The sequence below is a fragment of the Pseudopodoces humilis genome, chromosome 12, assembly GCF_049639895.1.
Source record: "Pseudopodoces humilis isolate 2021_Gansu_Grassland_sample_001 chromosome 12, ASM4963989v1, whole genome shotgun sequence".
Lineage (NCBI taxonomy): Eukaryota > Metazoa > Chordata > Aves > Passeriformes > Paridae > Pseudopodoces > Pseudopodoces humilis.
Window position 1 is genome coordinate 19,632,432 of NC_142211.1, and position 25,475 is coordinate 19,657,906.

At 42.5% G+C, this 25,475-nt stretch overlaps 1 pseudogene; it reads right to left on the bottom strand.

The window, feature by feature from the left end:
• LOC148183473 (secretory carrier-associated membrane protein 1-like) overlaps window positions 1-25,475 on the bottom strand; it is a 58,959-nt pseudogene that overhangs the window by 20,998 nt on the left and 12,486 nt on the right.

Consider the following 25,475-nt stretch of genomic DNA (forward strand, 5'->3'; position numbering starts at 1 on the left):
GAAGATATTAAACACTACTGGTCCCAATATGGACCCCTGAGGGACACCACTTGTCACTGATCTCCATCCAAACACTGAGCCATTGACCACTACTTTCTGCATGCAACCATCCAACCAACTCATTATCCACCAAACAGTCTACCCTTGAAATCCATCTCTCTCCAATTAAGAGAGAAGGATGTTGCGGGGGACCATGTCAACGGCTTTACAAAAGTCCAGACAAATGACATCTGTAGCTCTTCCCTTGTTCCCTGATGGAGTCACTCCATCATAGAAGGCCACTAGGTTGGTCAGGCAGGACTTGCACTTTGTGAAGCCGTGCTGGTTATCCCAAATCACGTCTCTGTCCTCCATGTGCCTTAGCACAGCTTCTAGGAGAATCTGTTCCATGATCTTCCAGGGAAGAGGTGAGGCTGACAGGTCGGTAGTTTCCAGGCTTGTCCTTTCTACCCTTTTAAAAGATGGGTGCAATGTTTCCCTTTTTCCAGTCACCTGGGACTTCACCTGACTGCCATGATTTTTTGAATATCATGGAGAATGACTTGGCAACTACATCAGCCAATTCCCTCAGGACTCTGGAATGCATCTCATCAGGTCCCAAAGACTTATGTATATTAAGGTTCCTCAGGTGGCCATGAACCTGATATTTGCTTAGAGTGGGAGGGACTTTGCTCCCCCAGTCCCCATCTTGCTGTCCATCCACTCAAGAGGTGTGGGAAGAGAGGTTGCCATTGAAGACTGAGGCAAAAACATTGTTGATCACCTCAGCCTTCTCCTCATCTGTTGTTACCAGTTTGCCAGCCTTGTTTATTGGGGGGTACACTTTCTTTGACCTTCCTTTTCTGGCTGACATACCTGTAGAAGCCCTTCTCACTATTCTTTGTGCCCCTTGCTAAATTTAGCTCCAGCTGTGCCTTGGCCTTCCTGATCCCATCCCTACAAAACAGGACTGTGTCCCTATACTCTTCACAGGATACCTGTCCTTGTTTCCACTGCCTGGGCATTTCCTTCCTGCCCTTTAGTTTGATCACAAGATTTTGACTCATCCTTGCTGGTCTCTTGCCTTCCTTGCCCAATTTCTTACACTTGGGGATCAAGGAGATCTTTTGCTCTACAGAGAGAATCCCTAAAGATCTGCCAGCGCTGTTCTGCTCCCTTGTCCCTGAGGGTAGTTTCCTCAGGGGTCCTCTTGAATAACTCCTTGAAGATCTGCAAGTTTGCTTTCCTAAAATTACAGGTCCTAACTTCATTCTTCACCAGACCCATATCCCTCAGGATTGTGAACTCCACCAGTACATGATGATTGCAGCCCAGGTTTCCTCCAATCTTGATATCCCTGATCAGCTCACTTGTGTTTGTGACCATCAGATCCAGTATCTCATCCCCTATGGTAGGGCTGTCTATTATCTGTCTCAAAAAGTTGTCCTTGATACATTCTAAGAGTTTCCTGGATTACCTACAACTCACCATGCTACTTTCCCAGCAGATGTCAGGGTGGTTGAAGTCCCTCAGCAGGATGAGACCCTGACTATGTGATGCCTCCTGCAGCTGGAGCAAGAAGGCTTTATCAATAGGCTCGCTTTGTTCAGGCAACCTGTAGTAAACACCAACTGCAAAGTTCCCTTTGTTGCCTCAGTCTCTGATTCTTACCCATAAGCTTTTGACCTGTTCATAGCTGTTCTTCAGAGACAGCTCTTCACAATCTATGCATTTCTTGACAGAGGGCAACCCCTCCACCCCTCCTTCCTCTCCTGTCCCTTTTGAGCAGCCTGTAGCCATCAATAGCTGCTTCATCCCACCAAGTTTCAGTAATGACAAGGTCAACTTTCTAGCAGCACGGTGGCTTCTACCTCCTGTTTGTTGCCCATGATGTGTGCATTGGTGTAAAGGCACTTCAGCTAGGCTGTCAACTGTGTCATCTTCCTAAAGAAACATCCCTTAATTCCTTTGAGATAGTTCACTGATGTTTCCCTGTTGGGTCTTATTACCTCAGGAGCCCGTGGCTCATCTCCATAAGACTTCAAGTGTGCTCCACTGTACCTAGTACATCTGAGAGCAACAGGCTGATGTTCCTCGCTAGCCCCCCATCCCTCAAACTTTGGCACATCATCCCACAGCTTGCCATGGGCAAGCCTGATATTATCCCCCTCCCCTTTCATGTCTATTTTAAAGCTCTATCAATAAACCTAGCTCACTACCTTGTGAGCAAAGATTCTCTTCCCTGTTTGGGAAAGGTAAATCATCCAACACCAGCAGGCCTGATGCTGTGTAGGCCATCCCATTATAGAAAAAAAACAAATTCTGGTGATGACTCCAGCCACAAAGCCATGTATCAATAGTCTGGGCTCATCTGTTTCTTCCAGTATTGCTACCTGCAACTGGAAGGATAGAGGAAAAAATAACTTGTGCTCCAAATTTCCTTGCCATCTGTCACAAGGTCCTTGAAGTCTCTTTTGATTGCTCTTGGGCAACATGATGCAGCTTCATCACCACCCATGTGGAAGAGCAGTAATGGGTAATAGTCAAAGGGCCATACCAGGCTAGGAAGTTTCCTAATGATCTTTAACTGTTGGGGGTTAGGATTTTTCCTTTTGTTTCTTTCTCTCATGGAATATTGTCCCATCTGTTGCTAAAAGACAATAATGACCGGTATTTAAGAGAGACAAAATAAATGGCCAAGGTGGGGGAAGGGTGCAGCTGGCTACTCTCATACCTGAGAGGTTTTCTCTTTGGAAGAGCAAAGATACCAGGAGATTTTGGCAGGGGGAGGTGAGGGGCTGGGCTCGGCTCCTCTCTCACTCTCGACATCGGAGGGGAGGCAGGCTGCAGTTGCTGAGGGGAGAATTCACCACCACTACAGGGTTCTGTCTCCTGCTGCCTTCTACTGTGAGTGGAGCTCTGCTCGTAGGAGTGGCCGTTGCACTAGGACTTTATTAACACCTGACCTCACTAGAAAAGGACCCTCGCCATCTGCTTGGGTGCCTCAGGAGAAAACCCGGGACCTCGAGCCCCTCCCCCCTCCGAGGGAGTCTCTCCCGGCCATATTCAGGAGCCAGGCTGCCTCTGCCCAGCCTTGCCCCACCGTTTCTCTGCCACTGCTCCAGGTTTTTTCGCTACACTGTAACCCCGCACCTCCTGCTTGCCGGGACACCCCACAGCTCCTGCAACTCAGGAGTCTGCTTGTCCCTGCTGTTCCAGCTTGCTGCTTCTGAGGTTCCTGCTACAGCTCATTTCTCTATATGGAGTGGCACCGGGATCAACCACCCTCCCCCCGGCATATGAGGTTGTAAAGGAAGCCCCTTTTTCCATCTTCTCAGGCAGCTGTGCCTGCCATTACCCACATGCAGAGAGGCAGCTGAACTCGCACCACAGTTCCCCCTCCAGCTGCGGGGAAATCATTGCACATGCCTTGCCCAGCTGAAAGACAACAGCGCCCCTGCTGGCTGTGACCGCAACTACACCAAAGGGGAAAGTGCAGCCAAGAGAAGGCTGTTGTTGGGTCTGGTTTTGTTTGTTGTTGTTACCATTGTTGTTGTTCGTTTGCCTTATTATACATACACATACTAGTAAAGAACTGTTATTCCTTTTCCCATATCTTTGCCTGAAAGCCCCTTGATTTCAAAGTTATAATAATTCAGAGGGTCATATTCTCCATTCCAAGGGAGGTTCCTGCTTTACTTGGCAGACACCCGTCTTTCAAACCGAGACAGTAACCCAAGCCCCAGGGACAAAGCAGACCTCTCTAAGAGGTCTGTCCAGCATATTGGACCCTCTGTTCTCTTCAGAAGGGAGTCACCTACAACTATAACCCATCTTTTCTTCCTTGCAGAGGTGGTTGTGATATAGGGGGTAGGCATTTCTGACCCTGGTGTAGATGGACCATCATCCATATCATCAATTGACTGACCTTCCACAGATCCAGAGCCTCATCATATCTGTTGTATAAAGGCACTTCGGAAGGCAAGGTAGGCAGTTTGCCTGCCATCCTGGGCGTAGACTTGCCTCCATTCACTCCTTTCCTTTAAGTTATTGCCTTCTGCCTGGTGAGGGGAAGATACAAGATCCCCTTCATGTTGTGAGGTTTTCTGGTGGATGTTCCTGTTTCATTCTCAGGGAGGGCAGAGCATGGTTCTACCAGTCTGTATAAGACTCCCTGATCCTCCTTAACCTTTCTATTTTGTCTCAGCTCTGCCACCAGGTCGAGCAGATCATCTATTTGGTTACAGCTCACTCTGCTGTTCTCACTACTGCCAGTAGGTATTAGTGAAAGCCTATGGCATGTCCTACAGCCTGAGACCTGGGTGGCTATGATAGCAAAAGATTTTAAAATCATAGAAAATTTGGGGAATTAGAAAGAAAGTTAGGCTTGGCAAGCCCTGGGAAAAGTGTTAAAAGTAGGCCCTGGGAAATGTTAGGCCTTGTGCTTGCTAATATCATGTGAAACTGCACCTGTGTAGTCAGTATATATGATAAATGATACAATTGTTAGATGTGATTAGATATAATTATTGTTTAAAGAATCATGAGAAACTATGTTAGGGGTTTGGGGGGGATCACGAGAAATCCATGCTTGGGTAAAATCAATGCATACAATAGAACAATGTAAGTTTAATAATTAATATGCAAGTTATATAACGATAGGGTATAAAAACATGTTCAACTGAAAACCAAATTGGGTCAGATTTGGGTATATGTACCCCTGACACCCAGAGCTCTTAATAAAGCACCTTCATATACTCATTCCGTGATTATGTGTTCCTGAACGCTAACAGCTACATGTTTTTGTGAGAGCACTGTCTGGACTGCTACATCAGTTCTGGTGAGTGCAGAGGACATAGCTTTCTGCTATGTGGATACCACAGATGAGCTCCTTCTGGGGGGGTGATGACCACCAATTGAATGGACTTTTTGAGCTGGTAGGGTGACAACGTCCTTTCTATGCACCCTTCCATGTAAACTGTCACACAATGTACCACACTACACCCTGTTCGCTAGCACGCCTTAGGTTGTTTTTTATAAGTGTGGGGGTATGTGAGAGACCAGAAATATTGCAGTACAAAACACTCGCTCGTGGTGAGAGACTTCTTCAGGGTCAAGCTGTTCAGGTATATGCAATTCATTATAAGGGTAAAGAGAGGGAGAGACCCGTGTCTGCCACCAGCCTCAGCGTCCACGTGGTCAGGGAGGGAGCGAGAGAGGAGAGGGGAGAGCAGGAGAAGAGAAGTTAAAGAGAGAGAGTGAAGAAAACAAGAGCAAGACAGGGAGAGCGGGGAGAGCAAGGAAGGCTTAGGAGAGAGGGGGGAACAAGAGAGTGGGGAGAGAGAGAGGGGGGAGAGAGAAGGGAGAAAACAAGAGAGGTTGGGAGGAATCAAGAGGGTTAAGAGAGTGGGAAGAGTAAGAGAGCGAAGTTCCTGTTACAATCCAATATATCTTTTTCTAGAGTGAATATTCTAATTCCCAGTAACCAGTCACTACGAGACACACCCACTAAAGAATTTACATATATCCTATAAGAACTACTACATTACCATACAGTGTTACATTTCAAACTCTAAAAGCTTTACAAATTCTTCTCTTTCTGCTTGACCTTTGGATTCTCTATCAACAGAAGGACATTGTTTCATCAACAGGGATTCTCCTTTAGCTGGCTAGGCTATTGTTCTTTGGATATTTATTAACTAGCACTCAGTACCATGACTCAAAGCTAGCTCTCATTTCTACTTCGATTCTAGGCTTCATATTTTCAGAATCTTTTGCTAAACAATCATATTTATAAGGTTTCCCTGTTTCAGCCTCCCCAACACAGAAAGACTGATGTCTCAAGACATTTTGGGATGCATGTGTGTGGGGGAAGGGGCAGGTCAGGCCTCGTGCTGCTGAAGCAGTGCAGTATCATACAATCACCCCAAGACAACTGCCCTGCACCCCCCACCCCTAGAGCCTGTATCCCAGCACCACAGTGGCTGCCAATCATGGCACACTGGAGGCAGTGCTCCATATCTGCCCCTGGAGCCTCTAACCCAGCTTCTAAGTGGCCAAATGACCAGAAGACCCACTAGGGGGAAGGGCCCAGGAAGGCCAAGGGGTATTTAAGGTTGAACACGAGGCAAAGCATATGTCTGGACCCTACCTCTTCTTGGAGTTTCTATCATCATTTGAATCCAGGAGGTGGTCACTATTTGTGTGTCTTTCTGTATCTTTTCTGTCTTTCTCTTTTTTCTTCTTCTAATTCCCTCTTCTTGGCATTCTTGAGTAACTTGAAATTGAATGGGCCTAAAGTTTGCTAAGTTGAATCAGCCAAGTTAATGCTTTGAGAAACATTTTATATTGATTGAATGTTGCATTAAATCTTTTGCCAGTTTCTTTGATTTTTCTAAAGTTGCCAGTGAGAGGAATGACAGATTTGTCTTTACAAACAAGCTGTGGGTCTGCTGGTAGATAAAACTAGCACTGAGAGATAAAAGAAACAATGGGAAGGATTCCACTGATTGATGAATGAAAAAAAAATATATTTGCCTTTACCCTAAGTTTGCTGATAAATGAAATTAGATATTGAAAGATGAAAGAGACAATGGGGAAACACCATAAATTCCATAAGAATTAAAAATTAAGAGGGAGGGTTATACATTAGAGGGGAATCTTAGGTATCAGGCATTCTAGGAGGTCTGTACCTCTCAAGTACCTCAGCCAATGGGAAAAGAGAGAGGGACATGCAGCTGGGAAATTAGGATAAAAAGGAGGTTGCATCCTCCAAGAATTTGAGAGACCCCAGGGGAATGCCCCATGGCCTCTCCCTTTATTTGAATAAATTAAAAGGACTCCTCTGTCTCCTTTTTGGACATAAACCTCTGGTGTTTGTGGATTAATTTTCCTGACACCAGTAAAGTCTTTTGTGTTGTTTTGACCTTTTGAAAATATCTTCTCAGTATTCCTCCTGTGCATCTAACCCAGAGTATATGAACAATTGTAAGCCCTTTTAAAAGTCTTGTCAAGCGAGTTGTTTGGGGTCTTACGCCCATGCCTCACAAGAGCTGCAGGCTCTGTGTGGCTGTCTCTGCTGCCCTGGTACTTCCCTGCCTTAAGAAACCCCTCTGTACACCAAGATCTACCTTGGCTCCTGAGCAGCTCCCCTTGGCTTTGACTGTAAAGAACTGGCAAGATAATAAATATTCTGAAAAATGTTCTTCAAAGATCTTTGCTTCCCCTTTATCTAGTTCTTAAATAAGCCCCAAATCAACTTAGTGGAAAAAAAATCTTAAAGCAAAATGCCCACAGCAATATATAAAGGGCTAAAAGAACTCAAAACACAATTCCCTCAAACAATAATATTTTCCTTCAAGAGTCATATTTCTAAACAAAGAACATTTATGTATCTACAACTTAGCACTGCTCCAAGAGGTTAGCAAAGAAACTAATTTCAGAATTTGTATGGGCCTGCTCCATAAACCCCTATAAAGAATATAAATCCAAATTCTTACCTTATTTGATGAATATGAAAAAGCTTACTAAGGGGTATTGTCACCTTTTCTAGTCAATACTGGAAAATAGGGAGATGCCCTAGATTAACAGAGAAGTCCCCATTCTGAAGGAGTTTGACCTTTCCAAAATTATTACTTTTTTTTTTTTTTTTTTTTGTAATTGCAGTTACAAAAACAGGACAAATTTTAAAAGAATACCATCACAGCAGAAGAGAGTTGAATAAACGTCTCACCCACTACTGATATTAACACAATAACCCTGGCAACATAGGGGTCTACTTCACTACTGTCACAGAGAATCTCAATCATAAAAGCTGAGTATTAGCAAGCTACAGATGAAGACAAGAATTCACTGACAATTCTCCCTTCACTCTATTCACCCTTCTCTGTACCTGCTGCAAGCCAATGCCTTCACTAACTGACCTAGATAAGTTTTGTGGTTGTATGAATACACAGGTGTTTTCGTGTTCAGGGTAATGGTTTAAGCACCTTCCACATACTTGTCTCTTCAAATTTAACAGTGACACAAGTTATTAGAAATAATGACCACCTGAGAGCTGAAATTACCTGAGAGCTGAAATTACCTAAGGCTTTAGCAGAAGTCTGCATCATGCAATGTCTATATGACAATAATTTCACAGCTATACCAATACATCACTCAGTGTGATCTAAGACAGCCTGATCCTAGTTCAGCTGTGGAAGCAGGTGAGGTAAAAAAAAAAGTCACTCATGAGTTGCTCTAGAGGGACCTGAACAAGCTCAATAAGTGGCCCATGGGGATCTCATGAGGTTCAACAAGACCAAGTGAGAAGTGCTGCACCCTGGTCAGAGCAACACCCAGTATCAATACAGGCTGAGGAATTAACAGGTTGACAGCAGCTCTGAGAAGGACTTGGAGGTGAGTGCTGGTGGATGAGAGGCTGGACATGAGCTGGCAATGTGCATTTGCAACTCAGAAAGCAAATCATATCCTGGGCTGCATCCAGAGCAGTGGGGCCAGAGAGGTGATTCTGCCTGTCTACTCCACTCCCATGAGGCCCCACCTGGAGTACTGTGTCCAGCTCTGGGGACCCCAAAACAGGAAGGACACTGACCTGGTGGAGCAAGTCCAGAGGAGGGCCACCAAGATAATGAGAGGGATGGAGTACCTCTCCTATGAGGAAAGGCTGAGAGAATTGGGATTGTTCAGCCTGGAAAAGAGAATGCTTCAAGGAGACCTTAGAACAGCCTTCCAGTACCTACAGGGGACTTACAAGAAGGCTGGAGAGAAGACTTTTCACAAAGGCATGTAATGACAAGACAAGGAGGAATGGCTTTAAACTGAAGGAGGATAGGTTTAAACTATATATTAGAAAGAAGTTCTTTGCTGTAAGGGTGGTGAGACACTGTAACAGTTTTCCCAGAAAGGTTGAAGACTGTCCCATCCCTAGAAGTGTTCAAGGTCAGGCTGGATGGGGCTCTGGAAAACCCGGTCTAGTAGAAGGTGTCCTTGCCCATGGCAGGGGAATTAGAACTAGATTATCTTTAAGGTCTGTAACTTTTTCTAAGAAATTCTTTTTTGTTTCTTTTTTCTCTTTCTTGATTCTGCTGCACTTCTGTACTTTTCTTTCCTCCTGGATTTCTCAGTCTCCTCTGAGCTGAGCTCCTTTGGGATCCTCCCTCGTGGGGAGTCCCACTTATCTCAGTTCTCTAGGTTTGAAGAAAACTTCCGAGCTTGTTAGAATCTTGTTTCTCGTGTTTATTGGAAGGTCATTACAAAACTTGGCAGGTCTTTCCAGACTAGCTGCACAAGGTTAATTCACTGCAATCTGGCTTATTTTCTGATGGTACAACAAGGCCTTGTGGCTCACTTTGTGTTTGAAAACACAAAATAGCCCCAAACGACGCAGTTCTTTTATCTTTATACTTATTCTTATCCAATTAACAATAGACACATGTATTATTTTTCTTAATGACTCAATGACCCATCACCTGTGTGCTGCACTGCAGCATCTTCTATCCAATCACCTACTGTTACCCAAAAACCTCTAGAAGAAGAACATGAAGAAAGAGGGAAAAGAAACAACATTCTAAATCCTCCATCTTGTCTTCTGCTTTCCAAACTGTTTTAAACTCTAAACTAACTTTTTCACCCAGTGACTTAAGAAAACTCTCTAATCTACACACTCACACTTTTAGCTTTTCTATCTAACAGTTGTTTTCATGTATCACCATGAAAACATGCTCATGAATTTCATGTTATATGAAATTCAGTGTTTTTCTGTATCTTAGAACTAAGTATCAGAAACAAAGGCACACACTCTATGTCTCAGACTCCAACAAGGTCCTTTTCAACTCAAACCATTCTAAGATTTCATGATTCTATGAACTTCATTTTTCTTAGTGTAAGCTTCCTTGTATAGAAGAACCCTACTTACATATACATTCCCTGTCTTAATTAATTACACTTTATCATCCATTAACATTTGAAAGTTAGTTGTAACTAAAGATCACAAGTTGCACTGATGCTATTAGGCATCTACATTATCAAGATGATTATTTTGTAGTCTCATTTGGGACTGTATGAAAATAGATTTTTGTAATATGTTTCATTTCAGTAATATTTTATTGATGGTATTCTTGGGAAACAAAAGTCCTCACTGGGTACACAACAAAAGAATGTGCTTCTTTCCAGGAACCATCTGGACTGTCACCCTGTAATGGAGTGCCTCAAGGGGAATGGAATACCTGCAAAATGGAGGGCTTTAAAGACACATGGAAACTGGCAAGTGAGGACAAAGCTAGCAAAATTTGATTGCACACAACCTTGAAGCACATCAGAGTGGTTTCAAATGTAGTTTAGCCTTTTATTCCTTGTCTGTTCCGCTCTTTGTGGAGAGGGCAAGACATTTGCAAACACACCTTACAAGTTACACAAGTATTTTTCATCGAAAAAATATATTCAGAAAGAAGCTTAGATCAGCACAGAACACAAGGACATACTACTAAAAATGTGAAAGTATTTTTTTTAGCTCTATACAGTACATTAGGACTTCAGCTAAAATATTTGACACAGTCCACATTCTCCAATTCTTGATGCTACACATTAAAAATTCCATAATACTATGGAGTAGACCAAGTGTCAGATCTGTAAGAGAGCAACAAAAAAACCAGATCTCTAGAAAACATGCTGTACAGAGAAAGGCTGAAGGAACTATGCTAATTTAGACAAAAGATGATGGCAAATGGGCATAAATGTATCTCCATAACAACAGTGGACAGAACAGGGAATATAAATTACAGGAAGGGAAAAATTAAATTATATAATGGAAACACTTTCTAAGGATAAAGATGACAACACACTAAAACAGGCTTGGGGGAAGTTTATGAAGTACCCATCCTTTTGGAGGTTCTCAGGAACAGGCAAAACAAACATCATCAGACTGTTATATGTACTATTGATTGTATCCTTAGACAGAAAATAGCTAGAAAACAGGCTTTTCAGCCAAAAAATACTGGTGTCAGATAACAGTCAAGAGACACTTCCTTAGTAACAGCATACAAAGACCTAAAAGGTAATGCCTGATGTAAAGAGCCAGGAAAACTGCTGTTCTATCTGCAAGCAACTAGAACAGCAATAGTTGCAAAAACAAAATAGTATAGAAAAGCTCCACTAGCAGCTGACAAAAGCCATTGTTAATTGATTGCTATAGTTCACAAAAACATGGGAGCAGTCAGTCAGTTAAAAAAAGCTCAGCTCTCCCCAGGGGGAAAGCAAAAATTGTGCAAAGAGAAAACCACATCAAGGAATCTGAAAACTCATTTGAGATACAAATAGAGAAAAGATGGATGAATTCACAGAATAGGGATACAAGCAGAGATAAAGAGCATTTAAATCTAAAGCAGGCAAGTTTCCTCAGATACATACAGACCAAGACTAAAGATATAAAAATTACTACCAACCAAAGCAACACCCAAAAACTGAAAATTCAATAAAAAGGTGTGTTCTTAGCGCTGCTAAAAAAGGAAGATAAAAACTAACCTACTTTACAAAGCATTGAGCAGGCAGATTTATCCAAACTTGATTATGTTCACAGACCCCTAGACCTTACAAATCCAGGAAGTTCTGGAAGAGGAAATAAAATGTAGGGTAGAGCAACAAGGAGAAGCAGGTCGGTTTGCTATGGTAATGAGTGCCTCCACTGAGGCAGCAAAGCCACTCTAATGATATATGATCCAAATCCCATAGAAAGAAAAATCACAAGGATTGATACAACAGCCAGCCCTAAGGCACAAAGTTCTATACTCAGTCTTTTTATATTTATAGCCTGAAATAGATTTTGTCTTTCTTTTCCTTTATTATGCTCTTTCTGTCTTTCCTTCCTGAGTAATCCCTAAATCAGAGAGCACAAAAGCTAAAGCAGGAAAAGAACAAGAGGACTCAGTTAAAAATCTCAGTCTACCTGGAAGAAAATCTGTCACGTTAGTATAAGAGCACACCTCGTATACATTTTGAAATACTATATTATCACTGCTTCCTTTATTTATTGCCATAAGAAGGAAAAAGAAAACCAGTATTAATATTCCAATTCTCACTGCCCAACTTCACCTCATGTTTGCAAATGTCCTGGTTTAGGGCAAATGTGGGAGAAAACCTCTGAATGGGTGTCGCTCTATTTGGAACGGTGAGAAGAACGACACAGACTCTCTCGTGGAGTTGACAGGAGAATTTCTCCCAGTTTATTGCCTCAGATCTTTTTTATAGACTGATATGTGAAAGTACAGAAAAGAAAAACTCTTATTGGTTAGTAAACTAACACATCACCATCACTGGTCAGTGGGGTACACCACCCCTCAACCTTCTCTTGCAAGAAAACAAGGAACAGACAAACAGCACCTGCAAGGCTGTTTTCTATCTCTGAGAATTGTTTTAATTCCTCCTTATGATTTCCCAGGCCACTTTCTCAGGTGAGACTGAGAAAGTTATGCGGCCTGCTATTCCACAGGCACTGTGCTGCCTGCTTCATAATTACCATCCATAAATGTGGTCCTTCCAGAAAGCAAATTCAAGCGGCCCTTCCCCCAACTAGTTTGGGAAAATATTTCCTTGGATAAAAGTGGAAAAAATCTGTCTATTTAACAATCAAAGTATCTACAAGCATAAAAAATGAATAATATTAAACAATAAGACCTCCTGCTGTTCAAAGAGATGGCAAATCCAGAAAATTCCTTGCTGTGGGGTGTAGTTTGGCTCAGTTTCTTATCAGTTCCTCTGGTGCTGGAAATTGCCGAGGCCCTGGCCGGCCACAGGTGTGAGCTCACGGTGTTTGTCTGAGTTTTCAGTCCAGAGCAGGTTTAAACAGATCCACGAAAAAAAGGAAAAAAGCAGTCCAGGGAACTTCTCTGCCCCAGCTAGCTAAAAACTCACTAAAAGCAAAGGAGAGCTCTGTCCCACTGTCTGTCCATGCTGCAAACAACACAGTCTGAGGAAGCATGTGGGGGAGTGAGTAAAGTTTCTGAAAAAAACCTGCATGCTTTTTGTTTCCCCCCCTTTGCTCTCAGAACCTGTCTTAAAGGTGCAGAACTTAATATCCAGCATAAACAGACAGATGATTTGGGATACAAACATCATAATATCACCCCAGGACACATACAGCACTTTTTAGAATTCAGTCCACCAAATGACCAGAATTAGTAACTATCCTAGAATTTTGGAGTACTTGATCTTATATTTCATATAAAACTTAAATATCTGTCATATTTATGAGTGGTTAGTCCTACCTTCTACAGTGAATCCAGTTGCTTAAAGATTTATAATCCAACAATAAACATAAAAAGCTGTGGATTACTCTGAAGTGGAATTCACTTGTTTCAATGCTGACTGCTCGTTTTATGTTTTTCAATTACATGGTTCAATCATGGTAATACGATTACCTGTAGTAAAACATTTTAACAGAGTAAAGGCATGATATTTTAGTAAAAACCTGTCTGCACAAGCCAGCCTTTGGTATAAGCGACAATATTAAAGGTAGTGTCCTTGAAACTCTCATGGAGCAGCGAGAATGAAAGAAAAACAATAGCCTTGTGTTCTGGGGAAAAGAATGTAAACAATATGTATTAACCAATAGTAGCTTGCTAAGCCTGCAGACCCTGTTGGACCCTACAAAAGTGTGCTAAAGATAGAAATAAACAAAGTTCACCATACTTCTGTGAAGACTCGGTGAATAGTCCGGCGGTTTCTCAATAATTACCAGATTAACAGGCAAAATTATGTAGATTTGAAAAAAAATAGAGAAGAGTTCTGAAATTTGCATCCCCTTAATTATTATAAAAATATGTTAATGGCATCAAAGCACCTGAATCTTTGAAATTTCATCAGTCTCATAGTATTTATAAGGTGCTCATCACACCGGACAAGGCAGAAGAAATGTCACGGCATTTGTACATTTGGTTTATTCAGAATTTCTCCAGTCAAAGCATAGCACCTGAATGAGAGCAAAATGAGCCATACATGACTGTAGAGCATTTTTGGTGTACAAAGGACAGTTGTAAAATGGACTGATTCTTCAGCTGACTTAATTTACACTATGTTTTAAAACAGACTAAAATGATATTGTCTCCACTATACACTAAAACTATGTTAAACCATATAAAACTGTTATTATAAAGCAAATGAATATTATATATCTTAAACTCAGTCTATTAACATTGATTGAGAATTATACTTCTCAGTATATAAGCTTGTCACAGTATTGTCATAGTACAGCTGGTCTGAACTGGACAAGATAAATCTGGCCATAACTCAAATTCAGTTTGGCTAGCCTAATTTATTCCAGAAAAAGTCCCAGGATAAGTTATAGGGGATACTCAGCCAACCCTGTTTGAGCTTAGATGCAAGCACACCACTGGCCAGAGATCTGGGCAGAGAGAGATCCCAACCAATCAGCTATCTGAGACTGGGAGATTCAAACCCCCTATAATAAAGGTCAACCATATTAAACTTGCTTCTGTTTGTCTGATGATCAAGAGGACTCGGGTTGTGATTTCTGTTTCCAACCTATGACCTCAGGTAACACGTGGTGACCCCGACATGATCCGACTCCCCATTTTCCCATGAGCAGAACGGGGAGACACAGGCTGGCGTGCTGGGAGAGCCTTTGGAAAAATCTGTGAGAAAAGCTGGAAATAATGCAAAAGCGTGCGTGGAGAGCTGCAACCAGCAAAAAGCTAGAAATAATTAAGAGGCATGCGTGAAGACCCATCCAAAATATACAGCGTGCAGAGCTGTTTTGCGGTGGAAGCTGCAAAATACCAGATTCTCCTTTGTATATACCCCCTTTAAATAGAAGAAAAACTCCACTGAAGACATGGGAGGATCCATCTCCACGGAGGAACATTCAGTGATGAAGGTATGGACTAATTTTCTAAAGGAATGAGATATAGATTATGAAGAAGAGACTTTATTAGATTTGATAGTATGGACTAAAAATTGTGGATTAGAACCTACCAAAGAGACTGCATTAGATATGCATACTTGGACACGAACTAGTAAATATATAATGGATGCAGCTTACAAAGGTGACAAAAGTGCAGTTAAAATCCTAAGACCCTGGAAGCTTATATTGAACTTGATAATACAGATAAAAACCAAGATGCATAGCAAGGGTTGGGTGCCAGGAGAAGTGGCCGTGCCATGCTGCACAGTGCTGAATGGGTGCCACGTGCAAGATTGCACAATAGCCCAGGCAAGCGGCGGAGCTGGGAAGGACAGCTGAATCCCAGGGGGCAGCAAGAGCTTGTGTGGTGTCAGTACCTCGGCACGCACAGACAGCATCCCGGCAGGAGGCACAGCCCCAGAAAGTGGCAAAATCCAGTCAAACAGAGGGAGCCCACGCGCTGCCCGCGCTGTGGTATCTGCCAGTGCCCAGGCAGGTGGCATGCTAGATTACGCAACTCCACCATGTGTTGCAGCCTGGTTAAAGGGCGGCAGGGCCAGGGAAAGCAACCCAAAGCACAGCAGAGTGGAGGCAAACACAGCCCCAGCGCCCACTCCAAGCTGCTGTGCAGGGCTGAGTTGCCCTCTGGCTTCCCTAGGCTATCATCTCGGGTTGAGCCACACCACCATAAATGGCCAAGCACCCCAGGACCATCCCACAGTGTCATGTGGTCCCTGGGGCCACCCCTCCACCGCCTGCACCAGGCTACTGTGCCAGGCCGAATTGTGCCGCCACTTCAGACAGGCACCCCACACCGCCCCGCTCCACATGGCCAGACCATGCGGTGACCACTCAGAGATGCTGGACAATGCCACCCTGCGCTGCCATGCTGAGAGAACATCCCATGACCACACCTCTGACCAAACCTCTGAGGGTGTGGCTGTACATCCAACCCCACCTTCTGGGGGCATGGCTGCCTCTCTGACCCAGCCTCCATGGGGTGGGGCTGTGCCCCCAACCCAGCCTTCGTGAGCGGGTCTGGGAAAAGCATCACCAGGAGTTCTTGCAGATGTAATACCTGGAAGCAGTGCTGCTGTCCCGAGCGCACCTCCCCTGCTGGAGTTAGAATTTTCATTGGATTATATAATGACAAAGAACGCAAGGGATACCAGCAGAGAAAGACAGAGCCAGTGTCCCCCTGAGGAACAACGCAATATCATTGCCATTGCTTCATTGCCGACAGCCCTGCCTGATCCTGTGAACATCTGGCAAAAGGTAAAGCTAGCAGCTATCGTGAGTGGGGACTACAAGGGGACAGAATTAATTGATGTACCCATGTCAGAGAGCTGAGAGCCTGTAAAAGGGACAGTGGGGGTCTAGCCAGTGATAAGAGGCAACAGGACTACCCCTGAAAAATACACCCCTTTCCAGTGGCCAGTTCTCTCTGAACTGTCAGCTTGCAGCCAAGCACGGTTTGGGTTCTACTGCCATTGCTAATATGCTATGATTCCTAACCACCGAGGAGGTAACTCCCTTTGATATAAAGCAACTGGCAAAATTAGTGTTTACAACTGTCCAATATATGGTTTTTGAATCAGCGTGGAAAAGCAGCGCTGAAAAACAGGAGTTAAAAAATCTAAAAAGTTTCACAAGAGGACCCACGTTATGAGGCAGGGGTCCCTCAGCTCTTAGGACTACCACCAGTGGGGGATCCACGACTCCAGGCCAGGCTGCATCTTTTAATACTGGCACAGGTGAAGGAATCAAGACCACAAGCAGCATCCCCCTGATAGCTCCTCAACACACATAGTGGAGCTGTGTGTGGAACAGTGATAGAAACAACTTGTTCACCTACCTCATGGAAATCTGGGACTATTGAAGTGACAGTCCATTTAAAGATTTTGTTTGCAAATTGTTTTTCTAGTAGCTAAGTTTTTTTTCTAATGGTTCTAAGAGTTAAATAGTTTCTTGCTTTTTAGTGTGTGATAGCTTGGCATTTAAGAAAAAAGTAGGAAACATCTAAGGAAGTTAAGGCTGCTGGAGGCTGATGGGAGTTTTTTCTCCTGGCCAATAACTGGCCATTTCTGAGAATTGACAGTAGTTTTGACCATTGAAAAGTGAGATTAAGCTGTGAACACCACCCTTTAAAACCTAAGCCTGGGAATTTCTCGCTCTCTTTGGTTTCTGGCTTTGAAAGGTAACAGAACTCTGGCTGGCTCCCGTCCCCTCCCCAGGCCATGCTGCCCAGGCAGGGGCTGGGCTGGGCCTATGTAGTGGTTTAGATTTGCTAATTTTGTTTCTCGGTTAACACACCAAATAAATGTTGTGGTTTTAAAGCAGTAGCTAAAAAATTACTAGAAAACTTACTTATTTCTTGCTGTGAGATATGGATTAGAACAAGAGCAAAACAGGCTTAAAACTTAAAAGTAATAAAGAAAGTTTATTAACAAAAACTATAAGAATAAGAAAACCAGAATAAAACTTTCAGAAAACCCTTTTCTCTCTCACTACTCAACCATTCTCTTGTTCACATGGCAACATAGAGACAAAAAACTTTGGTATTTAAAGCAGTCCCAATTCTTGCTAGAGTCTTCTCATCAGTCTTTGTAGAGAAACAGAAGTCTTTTCTGAAAATCTATGGAGTTTCTCACAAGAAAACTAATTTTCTTCATAGCTTTCTATTTCTCTGATGCCAGCTGCCTGAAAATCTGTCATCAGTTGTCTCCTCCCATTTCACATTACTCTGAGGTGTGTTATGGGTCAAATGAGTCTAGGGATGTCATTTTTAAGGATGAGTTATTCAAAGGCAAAAGTTCTCTTCATCTGTCTCTGTGAGCCTCTCTGGAAACAGAAGTTTTCTCTTTGTCTCTACAAAGCTACAAATCTTCAACTATTACCTCTCCCCCCTCTGTTCCAGCACTTCACTGTATCACAACTACTTTACTTTTTGCTCAAAATCCACACTTTGAACACTCTATTCCTCCCAATATACTCTGTCATGAATTAAAGGAGATTTTTTCAGAACACTATTGTCCATCTTCATAGCTTTAACAGAAAAATATTTCAGTTTATAAAGCGTCTCCTTATTCTCTACCTTTTCTGAAGCTTAATTCTTTTCTTTACTGTCTCTGATAGTTTATAAAGTCTCTTTACATGTTGATTACTCTCTCTTTCTCTCTCTGGAAAAAAAGATTAATCTGCAAGTCTCATCTGGGTAATGAAAGGGTTAAAATCTTGCCCAGGCTTTGTAGATGGTTCTGTGATCTCTGCGGGAGCAGCAGCTGGAGTTGTCTGCGATGGAAGATTCTTCATGGCTGCTCTGGAGAGTGTGGTCACTGTCTCAGCCCACCGCAGGTCAAGAGCTTTTTTTCTTTCTTTACTCGACAGTCTCTGGCAAATTCAGTCATGGCAAAAACACTGCAGCCAAGTCAGGGACCGGCCTGGCCCGGCCAGACCCCGGGTGGGGGGAAGCCCCGCAGGCTCCATCTCCTGGCTGGGAGCTGTGGCAGGCCCAGCCCAGCCCCTGCCTGGGCCGCATGGCCCGGGCAGGGGAACAGGAGGCCAGCTGGAGCTCTGTTACCTTTCACAGCCAGGAAACAAAGAGACAAAGAAATTCCCAGGCTTAGGTTTTAAGGTGGTGTTCACAGGTTGATCTCACTTTTCAATGGTCAAAACTGCTGTCAATTCTTAGAAATGGCCACTTGTTGGCTGGGAGAAAACTCTCACCAGCCTCTAGCAGTTTTAACTTCTTTAGGTGTTTCTCTTTGTTTTCTTAAATACCAATCTAGCACAGCCTACCAAGGTTCCTGGGCGGGGGATGGAGCCTGCGTAACTTCCCCCAGCCCCAGGCCGGGGCCAGGCTCTGCTGCAGCCTCCTGGGAAGCCTCCGGGGTGGCTGAATCTTTTCCCAGGGGGGCCCTGTCTCTAGGCACTGCTGAACTGAAATTTGGCACCATGAATACCTGCTGCAGCTTCAGCCAGATTTTAACCCTTTCACTACCCAGATGAGACTTGCAGATTAATCCTTTTTCCAGAGAGAGGGGAAGAGAGAGTGATCAACATGTAAAGAGACAACATAAACTATCGAAGCCAGTGAGGAAAGGAATTAAGCCTCAGATGGAAAGAGAATAATGAGGTGCCTTAATAAGCTGAAATATTCTTTTGTTAAAACTATGGAGATGGACAAGAGTATTCTGAAAAGAGTCCTTTAATTCATGAGAGTATTTTGGGGGGATGAAGTATTTCAAAATGTGGATCTAAGCAAAGGTAATTCATTGATAGAGCTGAGCAAATGGTGAGGTAGTTCTGATCCTGAGATGCTGGAACAGAAAAGGAGAAGTGAGAGTTGCTGAAGACTTGTGGCCCTTAAGAGACAAGGAGAAAACTTCTGTTTCCAGAAATGAATAACTCATCCTTAAAATGACACCCCTTGAATCATGGCCCAAATACACACCTCAGAGTGGTGTGAAATGGGAGGAAAGGACTGATGGCAGAGTTTTCTGGGCAGCTGGCCTCAGAAAAATAGCCATGAGAAAATGGTTTTCTTGTGAAAAACTCTCCATAAAATGACATAAGAGAGCTTCTTTTTCTCTACAAAGACTGATGAAAAGACTGTAGCAAAGTTGGGACTGCTTTAACCACCAGGTTTTGTCTCTATGTTGTCAATTAAACAAGGGAATGGTTGGGTGGTGGGGAAAAAGGGTTTCTGGAGGTTTTATTCTGGTTTCTTATTCTTGTAGTTTTGCTAATAAACTTTCTTTATTCCTTTTAAGTTTTAAGCCTGTTTTGCTCTTGTTCTAATCCATATCTCACAGCAAGAAATTAGTAAGTTTTCTAGTAATTTTTTAGTTAATGCTTTAAACCCATGACATAGTGTTAAGTTGGAACTTGTAACTATAAGTAGTTAACTTGTGGTATGTTAGCCTGAAAGATTGTGATCTTATCTAACAGCTCCTGGAAGTAAGTGCTACAAACTCCAGTGGTACATGAGAAACATTGCTGGCCGAGGTGAGTTAGGTTTGTCAAACTGAGTGGAAAACCTCATTCAAATTAGACCCATGCTGTCTCCTGTCACCCTGTCTGCAAAGGGCCCTTGCAGGTAGGATAATGTGGATACTAAATGCAAAAAGCAAGCAGGGAACAGAGCCTGTGTGAAACTAAGTCACACAGGCTTCTCACTCTGGCCTGAGAAAGCATGAGAAAGAATCCAAACAGTCCTTGGTAAAGGACAACAATCTGCACGTGTTGTTTAGTCAAGGGATGGTGTTCCACTTAAACAATGATGGTGGATGTGTTGCTTTAATAACCAATGAGAGTTTTATCTCTCGGACCTTCTCGAACATGTGTATAAAAGAAGATTAAGAATAATAAACTTTGCTCTCTTGGACAATGCAGCTAAGACAGTCATGTCGTACTGCTTCACCATTCCTAATATAGTGAGACAGGATAACAGAGAACACTGCATTTTTTAATAAAAAGGAAAGGAGGAATTGTCACAGTATTGTCACAGTACAGCTGGTCTGAACTGGACAAGGTAAATCTGGCCATAACACAAACCCAATTTGGTTAGCCTAGTTTGTTCCAGAACAAGTCCCTGGATAAGTTACAGGGGACACTCAGCTAAACCTGTTCGAGCTTAGATGCAAGCTCACCACTGGCCAGAGAGATCCCAACCAATCAGCTATCTGAGCCCGGGAGATTCAAACCCCCTATAAAAAAGGGTAACCATATTCAACTTGCTGCTGTTTGTCTGATGATCAAGAGGACTCAAGTCATGATTTCTGTCTCCAACCTATGACTACACTTAACATAAGCTGATTTTAAAAACTCTAAAATTATTTCTAGATTACTAAATGGTTAAAGCTCATTTTACAACAACAGGGATATTTACAACAGAAAACTGAACTATATTATAACCAATCTGCCTTTGGGTAATCCTCCTTTTTTTTTCCTATGGAAATTTCTATGAAATAATCCAATATGTTTAAAATTGAAGCTAACAATAATATTTCATTTCAGCATTTGACTTCTGAATTTTAGAAAAATTCTCATTACAGATATTGCAAAAGCCAAAGTAGCAGGTATGTTTCATCAAGTTCAAATATGCACTTTGCTTTTTCTTTAAAATAAAATACTTATACTGTCGCTGTTGGACACGAAATAACTCACACAGACACAGCTCAAGATATGGTGAAGAAGAAGCGAACTTTATTTCTTCTCTCACAATTTATAGGTTTCTGACCATGGCCAGGGATTGGGTAGTCAGGATAACACTTTTCCAACCACACTGGCCATGAGAGATATCCATCAAGAGACGTGTAACAGAAGGAATGCATACATATCTATGTTTATAGTTACTGTTCTGGGAAAGTTCTTTAGAAACTATGTCAACAAGCTCCAAAGCTGAGTTTTCAGAGCGACACGCATCCAAAAATAGTACATAATCTTTACTGTCTTCTGGAATTCTACAGGAATGTCTACAGAAAAGTCCTGGTAGAAACATGGACGTACTGGAAAATTCTCAGGAAGAGGTGGCCAGTTATTTTTTCTACCTGCAAATCAGAAAGAAAAAAATAAAAATAAAGGTGCTTTATAATACAGTTTTAATCTCTGTATACCAGAAAGAGATGCATTTGGGGTTCTTCAAATTTTTTTATACATAAATTTCACATGTTGTATAGATAACTTGGGCTACCAAACCCCCAAAGTTTTATTAGCAATTCTCACACAACACCAAAAATAAACTTCAGAAATAAAATATAATGAAGTACAAGACAGATCAAGGAAAATACAATATTTTATTTATGTAAAAGATTAATCAGGCATCTGACAGTTTCTATAAAGTAATGAGAAAAATCTTCACAAAACAATTTCTCAGAGTTCCTTGACTTTTAAATGCACTTTTCTCTGAGTCCCACCATACTCTCATACTTTGTGGAACACAAAGACTGGGGACTGAAAAACATTCTTCATTCTCAGACTCCTGATGTTTGTAATACATAGATATCTCTAACACTTTGAACCAGTTCCTAATACACTTTACACTCAAAGCTTTACTTAAAAACCCTTAAGCCTGAAGAAAAGCAGCTATTTAAATGGTGTAAACTACTTTTTGTTGTTGTTGTTGTTGTTACAAAAAGATGCCCTATAGCATCAATATATTTTGATATAGTTGTGTGACAGAGTGAGGATACCACAAAGGTCAACACAGTATCAGACACTTGTATTTTCTGTATGCTAATCTGCTCACAGATTAGAGTATACATTCTGCAGAACACAAATCAATACAAGCATAGACTCAGATTCAACTTAGATAACTACAAAAAACCTTTACCATAGCATTTCAAATTCTGGATGCAAGAGATACATTCATTACCATATTAAAAAAGTGGAGCTGAATTAGAGACTAACCTAAAGGAAACTTTATTTGAAATTCTGACAAGGTTTTGCTTGCAATTGCTATCTTCAACCATGTCTTTACTAGCAGTTCAGCTATATTGGGTGGGGCTGAGCTGGAGTTAATTTTTCCATAGAAGCCCTCCCAATGCTGTGCTTTACATTGGGAACTGGAAATGTGTTGAGAACACACCTGTGCTTTGGCTACTACTGGTACAACATCAGTGCTGTCTCTCCAACATTCTGCCTCCCAGTCAGTAGGCTGGGGGGTGGGCAAGATCCTGGGTGGGGACACAACCAGGCCATCTACTCCAAATTAACCAATGGGCCATTCCATACCATATGACATCATCTCAGATATAAAAGCTAAGGAAAGAAGGAGGAAGGTGGGGCACTCATTGCTTACAGTGTTTGCCTTCTGGAGCAACTGCTATGCATGCTGAAGTCTGGCTTCCTGAGAAGTGGCTGAACATTGTCCACTGATGGGAAGTAGAGAATGAACCTCTTTTTTTCACATTGCTTGTGCACATGCAAACTTTTAATTTTGCTTTAGTAAAATTACTTATCTCAGCCTACAAGTTGTTTTCTGTGTTATTTTCTCTCCCCTGTCCAGCTGGGAAGGGAAGTGGTAGAGCAGCTTGGTGGGCACCTGGCAGCCAGCAAAGGTCAACCCACCACATAAGAACAGAAAACTTGTAAAAATTACACACTTGCATTGTTTCTTTTGCCATTCAGACAAGATGAAGCTGGCTGTTCTGTCTGAACAGGTCCAAGGCACTAATAATCTGTTAAATTTTCTGCCTCTTCCACTGACCATTTGTGGTGGTTTTATATGGCTTGATTTTTGGTGAGGAGAGAGGAAGACAACTACGGAAGTGATTTTCTGTGAGGAGCTGCTGGGGGATTCATGCCTGGCAGAACCAATCGCTGGCTGGCTCTGAGAATATGCATGCTGCTAAGCCAATTAGAGAAGCTGGTAACACCTCTATGATAACATATTTAAGAAAGAAAAAAACTGTGGGAAACTCTTTGTCTCACTCACCTCCGAGGAGCGGTGAGGGGGCCAGCCGGGGCCCTTCCTGGTGGAGCCTGCCAGTCCCTTTCCCAGTGGCACGACCAGGCCATGCTGCCAGGGGCCATCCTGGTGCTGTGAGCAACCATGCGACCAGGACCAGCTCTGAGAGCGGCCCTGCAGCCTGCGCTGGGAGCAGCCATGTGGCCAGGACCACGCAGCTGAGATTGGGGTGGCCGGGGCAGTGCCACGAGGCCACAGCTATCTTGGCATGGCTCACAATGAACTTTGTTTGCTTTGTGACTTTTAGCCAGCCATGCTGCAAACAGAAGGGCAAGGGTAGCAGCAGCTTTTCTTTTTTCAGCACCCTGCATGAGGAAAAGCGTGGAGTGGAGCCAGCAGCTGGCACGGCTATCACGATGCTGATGAGGACCACGTGATCAGGAGTGAGAGACATGATGAGCAATTCCTCAATGCAGAGCCCAGACGGGATCACCTTTTCAGCACTGCAGAACTCTATAAAAACTTTTCAATTGATAGAACTTGAGAACAGATGAACCTACAAAGACCAATTCTCTCTCGAATCAGAGAAAAGAAAAAAAGTGAAAACACATGAAGAGAACAACATGGCGACACTAAGGTCGGTGCAAAAGAGGGAGAGGGAGAAAGAGGTGCTCCGAGCGTCGTTGCTGAGATTCTTCTGCAAGCCATAGTGAGGACAATACTACAACAAACTGTTTCCCTGTAATTCATGAAGGGCATGGGGGGATGCAGAATTCACCTGCAGCCCATGAGAAAAAGGTACTTTGTGCTGGAGCGTGTGTATGCTGAAAAGCTGTGATCTGGTGAGAAGCATGAACAGAGAGAACCCTTGCTTCCAGAGATATAAGAAGACCCTTGCTTTTATACTAGAATAGCTCATCCTTAGAAACAAAGCCCCATGAACTAAATGGCCCACAAAAAAAAGCAGTTGTGGAAAGACTGCCTTGCCCGTGGGAGGGACTTCACATTGCAGCAGATTTGGGCAGGACTGCTACTTGTGAAAATTAGGACCACATTAGAAATGTTCACAGAGAACTGTCTCCCATGAGAAGGACCCCATGGCATAGCAGAAGAGACTCCTCTCCTTAAGTGAATTGAAGAAAGATTTTTAGAAGTGACAAACTAAAACCCCCATGTTTTTATCTCCCTACACTGTCGGTGGGAAAGGAAGGACTGGGGGCGGGGGGAGGTGTTCTAAAGGTTTATTTTAGTTCTCATTAGCCTCTTTTAATTCTGTTAATAAATTTTTCTTTATACCTTTTTAAGTTTTGAGCCTATTTTACCCTTAAAGTGTTTCCTCCTAATCCTTATCTCACCCCATTAGCTTTTTTTTAATTGTTCTTTCCCCCTCCTCTGCTCAACTATAGCAAAGGAGAATGAGTGATTTTTCAAGTGTGCACTGGCATTTGGCCAGCATCAACCCCCAACATCATTTTTATCAAGCCTTTTAGACCAGGGAATTTACAGAGGGAGCATACAAAACGTAACCAAGCAATATTCCCATCCATATTAAAATCTTCTTTGGGATTTCTTATATGAAGCATATCTGATAATAATTCAGATCTCCATTCTGCAGTATATGATTACTTCTTTCAAGACAGATAGTTTCAAGACAGTCATATAAAAATCAGACATCTTATAATGGTCCAAATTCTTAATGAAAAATGTTATCTGATGCATTTTCCCACCCCTGTACAACAAGTTTCAAAATTTTCAACTAAGACTGAAAGCTTGATGAGTTGGTTTGAGATCAAAAATCAAGTGTCCTTTTTCTAAATACACTTTGAATACTCATATTCCAAGATTGTATTTTGGTAATCAAAAACCTAGCTGAGTTATTTCATTCCACACAAGTTACCATCTCAAGGCCTATTAACATAACTTTAATGTGGGAGTCCAGAAATGTAGAGACATTTCTCTGTTTATTCTATTCTCTAAAAAAGCATCAATCCTATTTGCTCTTGACAGAAGGGCTTCCAAATATCCCTGGGGAAACCAAGGTTTATAAGAGATTAAGTAGAAAGCAGTAAAATGTTTAATATATCACTGAGGTGAAAAATATAGATTTTAGAGGGGTTTCATACATGGAGTAAAGATGGAGGAATAAAGGTGTAGTTTTTAGTTCTTCTTCTT